We start from the raw sequence: 12,969 nt of genomic DNA on the forward strand, positions 1-12,969 counted from the left end.
AGGGGAGTAAGGGGAGAGAAAGTGAGCTCAGCAGACACCACACATTCTCACCACACCTCCGTTCCCATTCGTTCCCATTACCCCCTCCCCCAGGTAGCCTGCAAGAGGTCACAGCCTCCCTCCTGGGCTCCACGGGAGGTTGGTCACCGTCACCGAACCCCAGTTCCCCATTCCAACCCAAAGTCTGGCCCCAATTGGGCAATCAGGGCCTGCTGGCCGCTGGTCGCCATCTGCGGGGCAATCAGTTGGGTCCGGGCCCTGTGCCTGGCTCCCTCAGGGACTGGGTGCCAGGCAGAGGCCCCATCCCCCACCGCCTCCACTGGTCACCATCTGCAGGGTAATTGGAGGGGTGATCGGGCCCCCGCTCACACCCACCTTGGCCTGAAGCCACCAATTCACCTGCTCCATCACACTGCCACAGTCCCACTCTTGTGGGGGCCCATCGGGACTGGCAGCGCCTCCACTACTGCCTGCTGCCAGTGCTGCATCATCGACACCCGCCATGTTCTGTACCGCCCCCTGGTGATCAGTGCATGTCACAGGGAGTGGTCGCACTCAGTTGAGGGGGCAATTTCCATATTAGGTTTTTATTATAGGGCTAGTGGTCCAGTGCACAGATTCATGCACATTGAAAGGAAATTAATTAGAAGGTGGCCGGCAAGGCTGGACTGGGTGAGACAGGCTGAACACGCCCTGGAGCCAACTTCCTGAGGTCCATCCATGGCTGCCACACCTGGGGCGGTGCTGGGGCTCGAAGGGCATCTGCAGAGTGAGCGGGGTCCCTCCGGCAGGTGGGGTCACTCAGCCTGGACTGTGGGCATTGGGTCAAAACCAGCTCTCCAACATCCCTTGAGGGGTCCCAGAAGGGGAGTAGGCAAACTGCAAAGTTGCAATCGCTTGGCAGCTTCTGCACTGAGCATCTACCCCCCGGTGGTCAGTGAACATCGTACCTACTTGCCGGTTGGCTGGTCAGCCAGTTGCTTAGCATTTTATATATATAGATATGTAATAACCCCCAAAATACATTTTGATAGTTATTAATTTCCATGATTTCCCATTTTTAAAAAGACTTAAGGAGGAAGAATAAGTATATAGGGCTTGTTATAGTAACTTTTCTTCTTACAGTCTGTTTCTCTGTATTCCTATGAGTTCACATTAACATCACGTGTCATCTCCTTATTTCAATAGGCTGTGTAATCACTTACCTCCTTTATTCTGCTTTGCTAAATATGTTACATTTAAGTATAAAATAGGCCCTGCAATACAATTATATACATATTGTTGTATACAATTGCTTCTTAAACCAGTTAAGAGGAGAAAGGAAAGGAAATCTGTATTTATACTGTCTTTTATAATTACACTAGAGGCCCAGTGCATGAATTCGTGCATAGGGGGCAGGGAGGGTGGTTCTCAGCCCAACCTGCACCCTCTTTAATCCGAGAGCCCTCAGTGGATGTCCTACTGACAGCTTAGGCCTGCTCCCCGTGGTTCTCTGCCATCTGTGGGGCCCTCTTGGCCGCTCTCGGATTGCCACCAGTGACAGACAAGTAGGCCCTGGTCTCAGTGGCCCCCAGGACTGGAAGACTCCAGCGGGGCTAGAGGACTGGGCACCGCCATCTTTATGTCAGAGTGATGGTTAATTTGCATAGTGCTCTTTTATTAGATAGGACAATTCCCTTACTGATGTGCTTTGTTTTTCTATATGGATTTGTATTACCATCTGGGGTTACTTGCTTCCTGCTGAAAACCTCCTTTTGTGTTTTTTTCTAAAGTGGATTTGGTATAAAGTTTCTACAAGTCCCCACACTGTTTCAAATAAAATGAGTTCTTTGGGGAAGAAATTCAGAGATCTCTGATTATGGACTGCCTCTCTCCCTGGGAAAATATCTCTGAGCCACTGCTCCTCCCCTGGGCAGGGGTGGTAGCCTCTGGTCTTCCCCACTTGCCTCTCCCAGCTTGGAAACTCCTTCCTACAAGTGAGCCAGAGGGAGGGTGATCAGGCCAGGCAATGTCAACCCCCATTCTTTCTCCCACCTATGCATCAGCTAGGGCCTTCACTCTATGAGTGGGGCTGGGTGCAGGTAAGGAGCCCCAGCCTCCAGGAATTTAGTCTCTGCAACACAGTGCTGGAGGCTATGAGAAATACAGGTGCCTGACTCTCACAGTGACACAAGTTTCCCTGTTTGAAAGAGGGAGAAGGGAGCCACATCTTGTTGACCACACCCACCAAGAGCAGAGCTTTTGTCAAACTGAACTAGTTAAGAAGTTCTGTGAAATCCAGGTACCCTTAGGTTTTTTTCAGCTTTCAGAAATTCCTTTGATGGTTGTTGAATCACTGCTTTGTACTCAGTGTTTTCAGTTTCACATTACTCTAAGTCCTTCACATCTAATTAATGGGTCTTCAGGAATTCCGGAAAGTCACATGACATCAGAAAGGTGAATAAAAGCCCAACCATCTGGTGAAAGACAGAGAAGTGACAGAAACCACTCCAACCTACACTGAGGAGAAAAAACAGGTAAGAACTTTATTTTGAAAACACTGTACATTTTAGTCAAACATATAAGCTTTGTTTCAGAATGGATTTCTTGATTTAGAAGTAACCCAGGTTCTGGTTGCCAGGTGGGAGGAAGGATAGGGGCTGGATGAAAATGAGGAAGAGATTAAGGATACAAATTGGCAATTATAAAACATTCACAGGGATATAAAGTACAGCCTAGGGAATGTGCTCAATAATATTGTGATAATTATGCAGGCTGCAAGATGGGTACTAGACCTATTGGGGGTTTCACTTCTTAAGTTATAGAAATCTCTAACTGCTACGTAGTATGAAACTCATGCAATATTGAATGCCACTGTAATTTAAAATGAACTCTTAAAAATAAAATAAAATATAGCCCAGGTCCACTAGATCCAATTTATTAGTGCCAACTTCTTTCTTAAGCCTTACAAGTAGAATTTGGCCCCACTATGTTACTAAAACGTTTCTCTTTAAAGAACCCACTGTGGTGCATCTCTAAAGCCAACATTTTGTTTATCTGACCTCTCTATGCTCTGAATTAGGTTTTTCCCTGCTTTCTGGAAACTGCCTCTGAACTCCTTGTCTTGGCATGAATTTTATTCCTCACATACTTCTCTAACAGCAAAAAGGCTGTGTCCTTTCCATTTTGATTTGGGTTCTAATCAGCCCAACCCTTAAATACTTGGATGTAATATCTTCATTACTTTTAGCCTCCAAAGAGAGCAGTCAGTATGGGGAGGAGCCAGATGCAGGAGGAATGAGGGAGGGAAGAGCTAGGACAGATGAGAACTTGTCCCCTGTCTGCAGCACCTAAGAAATGTAGGTTCCCACTAAACTAGCTCTTACAGGACCCATGTTCATTAACAACAACAACAACAGCAACAACAACACGTGCCCAAGCACAAGCCTCACACTGGAAGCGCAGGCTTGGCACTGGAGTGCAGAAGGGCAGCGGGAGGCTAGTACTGGGCCTGGCTATCAGCAGTTTAGTGTTTGTTTGGATCAGAGGCCTCTCTGTGAAGTGACCAGCGCTCATCCACTTTGTCTCCAGGGTGAGCTGCCCCTCTGGCACCCTCCCAAGGCTACACAAACAGCCTTCCATGGGGAGAGGAGGAACCCATCATTACTCAAATGCCAAAAGGGGCTAAACACTTCCTGGGATGGATGGAGTAAACCCCATCCACTTGCAGAGGCTCCTGGTGGAGTCTCTCCCCCTCCATCTCCCTGTCCTTCCTCAGACTGTCCCTGGACCACAACCACCATCTCCACCTCACCTCCAGGCACTGGAGAAACTGAGAGAAAAGGTGGTCCTTAACTTACAGACAATTTAAATCCTGAAAGATTGACTTCCATTATTTTTGTACTTAACAATACTTAATATTCCAAAGAGAGCACAAAGCTGTGTGATATAGAATAATTTAATTAATCACCGACTGTTAGAACTAACTATAAGATCTAAGAGTGTTTGTTTACCAGGCATTACAAGAACCATCTCAGAATGTCCTGTGACACTTGCTGAGAAGTCAAGGCTTGGGTAGTTTGCATCATCACTTCATTTGACTGACTCTCCTGAGGAGGAACTTTGGAAACCAACTAACTCCACTCAGGAGAACTATTTCATTTTACTCATTCATTTGAACTTAACAGCTTTTGGATTGGGTACTTCAGTTTACTTACATTTTTAAAAAATTATGTTAACTTATCTATTCCTACCCAAAATTTTAAATATTCAGCCCAAGAAATAAACTCTGTAATTCCTCCTGCTTATATCACAGCACTAGAGGATTAATATTTTACTCCCCAACTCTGCTCCCAATCACCTTTAGAAAAAAAAAGAGAAATGGTACAGAGAAAGTGTGTTAAAATAATTTGTTATTTTCTGAGAAAAAGATTTTAGACACCTCATTATCTGTTGGCAATTTGCAGCTTACTGAACATATAAACATATTTGAACACAATGCTAACACTACATTAATCATTTATTATTGAGACCCTGTGTGTTACCAGACCCTACAGGAATGAGTCAGACAGGAATTCTTGCTTTATCTATCACACTAAGGAAATGCAGGCTCACAGAGGTAAGTTCTTTTTCCAAGGTCTCATTGACAGGAAGTGATTTGAAGCCTGGTAGCCACTCTAGAATCTGTGCTTCAACATCCCAGGACAGCTCTGGGTTCCTCCCTCCAAGCTGTTATGGCTGCTCCTGTCCTGCAGGAATCCTCATGGGATGTGTCCTCCACGTGCTCACAACTGGATCAAGAGATGTCACTCTTCAGTCCAAAGCCAAATCTTCACCATCTTTTAGAAATTAACCTCCCTGCCTTCTTAGACACTCAATTTCTAATCAATACTAAATTAGGATTCATTATGCCACACAATGATTTTAAGAACCTTATAAATTTTATATATATTTAATCTTCTTAATGACCTTAATGACCAATATATTGTGTGGGGTTTTTTTATGGTTGTCATTTCATGGATAACAAACTACGACAGAGAAATTACTTTTTAAAAATATATATATATTGTATTGATTTTTTACAGAGAGGAAGGACGAGGGATAGAGAGAAATATCGATGAGAGAAAAACATCGATCAGCTGCCTCCTGCACATCCCCTACTGGGAATGTGCCCACAACCAAGGTACATGCCCTTGAACGAAATCGAACCCAGGACCCTTCAGTCCACAGGCCGATGCTCTATTCACTGAGCCTAACAGGCTAGGGCAGAAATTACTTTTTTAAAAAAATATATATATTTTATTGATTTTCTACAGAAAGAAAGGGGGAGGGATAGAGAGTTAGAAACATCCACAAGGGAGAAACATCGACCAGCCGCCTCCTGCACACCCCCCTCTGGGGATGTGCCCGCAACCCAGGTACATGCCCTTGACCGGAATCGAACCTGGGACCCTTGAGTCTGCAGGCTGACGCTCTATCCACTGAGCCCGGTTAGGGCAGAAATTACTTTTTCAATGCACACAGCTGGAAAAGCAGGGAACACATGAATGTTGTTTAGGACTGTCACTGAGAAAGTGAAGAGACAGTCAAATCACTTTGATTGCTTTCTGTCTCTTAATTACATGAAACGCCCACTGTGATGAATACACTAAAGTACGACCTCTCCCAGCTGTGGGACTCTGGCAGCTCTGGGCACACCCTGGCTACAGACTCTCTTCCCTGCCAGTCCAGAAACAAAAATGTCCACTTATTCTAGTTTAAATAAATGAATTCCTGCATTCACAACTGTCCCTGGGTCCTATAAAGATCTACATCATGGTGTTTTGAGAGCGAGTCTCATTCTTTGTCTTCTTCTTCCTCTCAAAGTCTCTCCTCCTCCAACTGCTACAACTCTCAGGATTGAATACATTTGTCCTCCTGAAGGTCACAGAGCACATTTATTTCTCTTTTTCTGAAAGGCCTTTCCTGACCATCCTCTATATAAAGTCAACCCCCACGCTCCCTATCTCAATTCCTGCTTGTTTTCTCCTGAGCACTTTCCATCATCTAAAATACATATACAATGCATGTTGCTTATTTGCTTTCTGTATTGTCTATCTCCTCCCACCAGAATAGAGCTCCACGAGGCAGGAATTGGTATCCATTTTGTTTGCCGCTTGATACCGAGCACACAGACTAGTACACAGCACATGGTAGGTGCTTAGAGAATGTATGAGGCTAATGAGAAACCAAATAATTCTGGAACTCCAGGTATCTCACTCCTCATCTCCTGCATGTCCCATTCTGCCTCTACTTACCCCCAATATGTTAATATTCTCAAGGCTCTATCATCAGTGTTTTGTTTTGTTCATTCTATTTCTTTTATGCATCAAATGGGTAAGGTTGTATTAGGATTTATTTAAAGATCAGTATGATAATGTACATAAGGAATCTGTGCCAGGCCTTGACACACTAGGCTAAATACTTATCTTTTAGAAATATACAAAATATAGGACTCTGACTTATACATTCCACACACAGAAAGCTGACAAGTATGTGACTTGTATAACCCTTAGCTATGACTCTGGATCCTGTGTTGTACTGAGTTGTTCCTCTGGGTTATAGCTTACCATGGCCTCTGAATACACCATGATGGACCCCATCCGTCTAGTGGAAAATCAGAATAATCAGCTGACAGTAAATCCAACAGCACTGGAGATTCTAGACAACATCTCTCAGCCTGTGGTGGTGGTGGCCATCGCAGGTGTGTATCGGACAGGAAAATCCTACCTGATGAACCGCCTGGCAGGACAGAACCATGGTGAGTGTTGTTCTGGGGCGGGGGCCATTTGCTTAGAGACAGGGATAACACAGGCTGATCATGCCTCCTTCAGGGTCATCTTAAAAAAACCTAACTTCTTCCACTGAAAAAAAGGTTCTAACTGCCACCACCAAATAAATATCTTAAAACCCATTGTTCCACAAAACTTCACTCTTTGAGCCAGTAACAATGGGTTCCCCAACTTAATCCAAAGATCCACCCGTTTTTCTTGATCCCATCCCCTCTTTCTGCTGAGGAGCTCAGCTCCAGCAATTATTCCCTTTCTCTCTCATCACTTTTGCCCTAAACTTCAGGGCCTTTTCAACTAGGACACAAATATTGTTCAACATGTTCTGTTTTTAAAAAGGGATGGAAGGAACAACAGACAACAGTATATTCTATATATGCCATCTCTCACTTGTTCTACCATCCAATTTTTTTCATTGCTAAGCAAAACTTTGTTAAATTATACCCTCTTTTCTGTATCTAGTCTTTTCCAATATGTGAACTATAACACAGAAGAGTGCACAAAACATACCCATATACAAAGTTAATAAACATAAAGTGATCCTCTCTGTAATCACTGTCCATATCAAGAAATAAAACATAACCAGCACCCAAAAGCCCTAGATATACCCTCTGAGACCTCACTAGAGCTCACCAATGTTTTGATTTTCATGCTGCATGCTTTCACTCTTCCTTTTGAAGAGTGGTTTTACAAGCTGTGTATGCATCTTTAAGAATAGCTTAAATATTATATAAAGGGAAGTCCATTCAGGTATTCTTTGGAGTCTTACTTCTTTTGCTCAACAAAAAGTTTGTTTTATCAAGTTTGTGATATGTATCTGCAATTTATTTATTTCCATTATTTTATACCACGCTATTGTGAGAAGATAAGCATAATTTATTTATCCATTTTTTGTTGATGAACATTAGTTTTGTTTCTAGTTTTTTACTTTTATGAATGATGCTGATATGAACCTCCTCAATTGTATATTCTGGTGCAAAAATATACAAACTTACCTTGTGTGACAGACCCAGAAATAAAATTACTCAATTATGGAGTATATATGTTGTCAGCCTTTCTAGATACTTTAAAAAGCTTTTCAAGGTTTATATGCAATGTATATGTTTATAAGCAGTAATTGAAGGTTCTCCACAACCTCATAAAAATTTGGTAAAAGACGTTTAAAATTTGATGATCTGGTGACTTATATAGGTGCATAATATTTTCCTTATTATAAAACAGTTTGACATATTAATTTACTCTTTGCATTTCCTATTTTTTGAAGTCATTTTTCTTTCCTATTAAGTTGCCCCTTTTGGTTCATACTGATTTTTAGATTAATCTGCCTATAACTCATTTCTGTACTTCATTTCTCTCTATGAAGAACACACACCATTTTTTAAAAATATATTTTTATTGATTTCAGAGAGGAAGGGAGAGGGGGAGAGAGAGAAATAGAAACATCAATGATGAGAGAGAGTCATTGATTGGCTGCCTCCTGCACGCCCCCTATTGGGGATAGAGCCCACAATGCAGGCATTGCCCTTGACTGGAATCAAACCCAGGACTCTTCATTCCCCAGGTGGATGCTCTATCCACTAAGCCAATCCAGCTAGGCCCACACACCATTTTTATTTTCAAATGTCTTCCTCTGTGTCTCTTAACCTCAGCACCATATGGGTTAAACCTCAATACACTGAACTCCAATGATTCCTAGAGATATCTCTCATTGTCTTTCTCTCACTGTGTCTCTTTCTTTTTGTCTCACTCCTTGCCCTCACCTTTTTTGCTTCCTCTCTCCTTTTTGCTTTACAATCTTTTCCATTTGTTTCTTTTTTTCCCGCCATTTGTTTCTAACAAAAAATTTTGTCTTGGTCTTTTCTGTAGAGAAATTCTAGACCAATCATCAGGGGAGAACACTTTTTTTTGTCTGTCTTAAAATAATTAATAAGTCTTTTTTTTAGGATTAAAGTTTTGAGAACACTAAGGGAGAGAGGTCAGTTAAGGAGTTTCAACACCATCCTTTTAATTCTACTCAAGATAACATCAGGTAATAACAAGGTGCTGTTTCATTGCTGAGGAGGTCCCAATCACCAAAATATTTTAACTCACCAAGGTATAGTCAATAATGTTGTAATAATTATGTATAATGCCAAATGGGTCCTTGTCATATCAGTGAGAACACTATGCAAAGTATATGGCTGTCTAACCACTATACTGTACAATTGAATCTAATACAACATAATGTTGAAAGTAAACTGTAAACGGAAAAACAACAACATCTGAATTGTAACTCTACCACCTACTCATAGAACAGAAAGAACAAAACAAAGTAAAACAAAACAAAATGATTTGTGCCCAGTCCAAGTCCAGAAGCAAGACTAGGTCACTATTCACTCCCCTTGTTGATAACTTTCTTTGTGAGTTTTTACCTCTCATAACTGAGAGTGATGATATTCAGTTTACACCTACCTTTTCCCACTGGGAGAACTGAGAGTTCAGATTACACTGTATTATTAAGAAACAAACAAATACTACCCCAATGTAGGAGAATGCAAACCATCTCCGGCTTTACACCCTCTCTATGGAGAACTCACTGGATGTGGAAATAGAATGGCCTGAGCCCAGCTGAAGCAACCTCCCTTACACATTCCATCATGTCTGTTTCTAGTCCCCATTGAAGGAAACATTGGCCTATGGCAGATGTTAAAAATGTTAAACTGTTGAACAAGATATATCAGGCACAGGTTCTTCGTTATATCAATCGCATGCTCTCCACCTATTGGTTTAAGCCTTTTGAAAGAGGAGCTAGCACCTTTCACAGGTATTTTCTGCCTTCACTTCCATTATATCCCCACCTGAGTAAGGGGGCTAGGGTGGAACCAAAACTCATCATTTCCTTGAAAAGGAGAAAAGAAATGAGAAAAATACAGGAATAAAAGGGAAGGGAAATCCAACAAAGCTAATCATCAATCTAGGTCCTGGCAGGAAACACAAGAACCTCTCAAGGGGTAACTAAAGCGTGATTAATAGAGGGACACACAAGGTCATAACCAGGGCACAGAGAACTAATTAGAGATGAGGCAGCACTGAAATGGTGGCAATAGCAATGGCCAGGTAACTATAATCACTCCTATAGCCTGAAAAGACAAGCAAAAAGGAAACCGGAATGTGGCAAAGACCAGCACTTTTGGATGGAGCTAAATGAAAGGGCTGTGGCACACTGAGAGGAACTGAGGCACTGGGACAGGGTGGCTCATCAAGGGGAAGTGAGTGGACCATATTCCTGACCACTAGTCTCATGCTGGTGCCTCACTCTGGTGGAACTCCACCAGAGCCTGAAGGGCAAGGGAGCTCGTCAATGTCAGAAAAAAACATAAAGGTCAATAGAGGTTACAGTAATTCTGAAATGTGACATAACTTGGACCATTGATAGTTTAAAGTGAATAGGGAGCGCAGAGTGTTTCTTGAGAAGTGTTTCTTAGCATGTATAAAGGTTGGATAGGCTGTCCTTGCTGAAATGAAAGCAACCTTCCTCCCAGCCTTGCACTCACATTCTGATAACTTTAACTAATGTAACCTATGGGCAGCCTGGACTATCTGCTCTTACTGTATAGCACTTTCTCCTCTAACTTTGTAGGATTCTGTCTGTGTTCCACAGTGCCGTCTGAAACCCAGGGCATCTGGATGTGGTGTGTACACACCCCTTGAAGCCCAACCACACTCTGGTCTTTCTGGACATTGAGGGCCTGGGTGATGTTTAAAAGGTAAGGTAAAGAGTCTTCTTTGTCTTGATAATCCACTTTCATTTTAATTTGCTACCTTAATTCAACTTCTATGACCTATTTCTATAAACTGCAAATCCAATCAGAATAATGAGCTTACCAATGGACATAAGACACTGGGGGGTAGGGGAGGCCAGGGGATTGTCAAGGGTGGGGGGAAAAAAGGACACATATGTAATACCCTTTGTAATACTTTTAGCAATAAAAAAATAAAAATAAAAAAAAGAATAATGAGCTTAAATTTTGTTTCCTTCAATTTACTTTCATGGAAACTCAATACTTTCCTTAGTAGGTATAGATGTTCTGATTTTTATAGTTGGTTAAAAGGTACAAGATAACAAACACACTTATTGGGCATCTAAATTCTAGGGTTTTGTGTTAACCACTATAGATATGCATGATTGAGGAAAAGGCCCAGAGCCTCGTTGGGAGATAAGAAATATGCAGTGCTATCAGTACCTGGTACCATGGATACAAGGAATGACATATTTAACCAGTCTTCAGGATACAAAAAATATCCAGGAGGAAGCTATAATTATGGGATCAATGTACTCTACCAGTTAAAGTGTGTGTGATGATGGGCTTGAAGGTAGGACACATAAAAATGGCATTTCAGTAGAATAACATATTTAAATAATATTAAAAAACACTTCAGCTACCCCAGACACATTAATTAAGGTTTTAGTCCAAGTCTCTGGGCTTTAGAGATGAATTCCTCCCTGACGTCTATAAATTCATGAGCTAGATCCACCAAAAATATACATAAATGGGATACTTTTATGTATTTTGTCTTTGCTGTGTTATTTGCAGTCATTCCTGTGTTCTTATTTGTATTAGCCAGAGTCTTAAGTGATAGTAGCACAGTGGTCTTTGGCTTCCATTACTGCAAAAAGAGCTGGGGCAGGAATTAAGTATTCTGAATTTTAATATTTATGTTTTATTGAATTTATTGAAGTGACACTGTATAATCCAAATTATACAGGTTTCAGATGCACAATTTTATAGCATATTATCTGTGTACTATTTGTGAGTTTACCACTCCAAGTCAAGTCTCTGTCCATCACCATTTATTCCCCCTATACATTCCTCCAACTTCTCTCACCTTGCTACACTGGCAATCACAACACTGTTGCCCTGTCCATGAGTTATTTCCCTCTCTTTTTTCTTTTTTTGCTCAATACCCTCATTATTTCAATACCCCCTCCACAAACGCACACACGCACACACACACACACATTCCTGTCAGCCTCCTCTCTATTTATGTGTCTGTCTCTATTTTTATATGTTTTTATTGGTTTTTAGAGAGAGAGGAAAGAAGAAGGATAGAGAGAAAGTAACATGGATTAGAGAGAAACTTCATAGACTTGCTGCCTCCTGCATGCTCCCTACTAGGGGATTGAGCCGCAACCCGGGCATGTGCCCTGACCAGGAATCAAACCAGTGACCTCTTGGTTCCTATGTGAATGCTCAACCACTGAGCAGCATCAGCCAAGCAATCTGTTTCTATTTTGATTGTTAGTTCATTTTTTTCATTAGATTTCACATATGAGTGAAATCACGTGGTACTTGTCTTTCTCTGATTGGCTTATTAGCATAATTCAAGTTTAAAGTATGCAGTAGTCACCTCAATGTAAACCCAAGATGATATGCGGATTGCTATCAGATTATAGTTTACATAAACCTTCTTCTTTTAGCTAATTACGTTTGTAAAGGAGCCAAAGCATAACTAATTGCCATCTGATAGAAGACAAAGTACTTGCAACTCTAGTGTTTTTAGCAGTATCTAATTCTATTGAAACATCATTCATGGTTTACCCTGAATCAGACTCATCATCTATTCCTACCACACACATAGCCAATACTTCAATCAAATAAAATAACATCTTATACCTTTGTATGAATACACTTTCTGACTATTCTGATTGGCTTCTATAGATCCTTCCATCTACATGTTCTCTTTCTTTCCACAATTCCACATTCTGCACCTTCTTTAAAGCCCAGCTACTTTCAACCTAATAGGATTGTATCTCATTCAGACATAATCCCTTCTTGCCCTGAAATCACAGAGTAAGTTTTCTGGGTTTTGCATTCCCTCTTTGTCTTTTATGTTATAACATTGGGTTGCACTCCTGGCAGAGCTGATCACCTTGGAGTCATTTACATGTTGCCATGGATATTTGCACCTCCAGGAAGTCATCTCAAGAGATTGCCTTATGAAACTTTATATCAACAAAACTAAATGTGGTATCTCGCATATTTTATTTATTTTTTATGCCCCTGATTCTATTATAATCACCAGTTTATTCTGTTCATCAGATTATTTATTCACTTGATTTTTAGATTTACTTGTTGATAGATGTGTATTTGTTGTTCATAGTTTGTATATTTACCATTTTCTT

The 12,969-nt window shown here is 41.3% G+C and overlaps 1 pseudogene; it reads left to right on the plus strand.

The window, feature by feature from the left end:
- Positions 1 to 2,459: 2,459 nt before the first annotated feature.
- LOC102245661 overlaps positions 2,460 to 12,969 on the plus strand; it is a 26,215-nt pseudogene continuing 15,705 nt past the window's right edge.

Source organism: Myotis brandtii, unplaced genomic scaffold, assembly GCF_000412655.1.
Source record: "Myotis brandtii unplaced genomic scaffold, ASM41265v1 scaffold1271, whole genome shotgun sequence".
NCBI classification, from domain to species: Eukaryota; Metazoa; Chordata; class Mammalia; order Chiroptera; family Vespertilionidae; genus Myotis; species Myotis brandtii.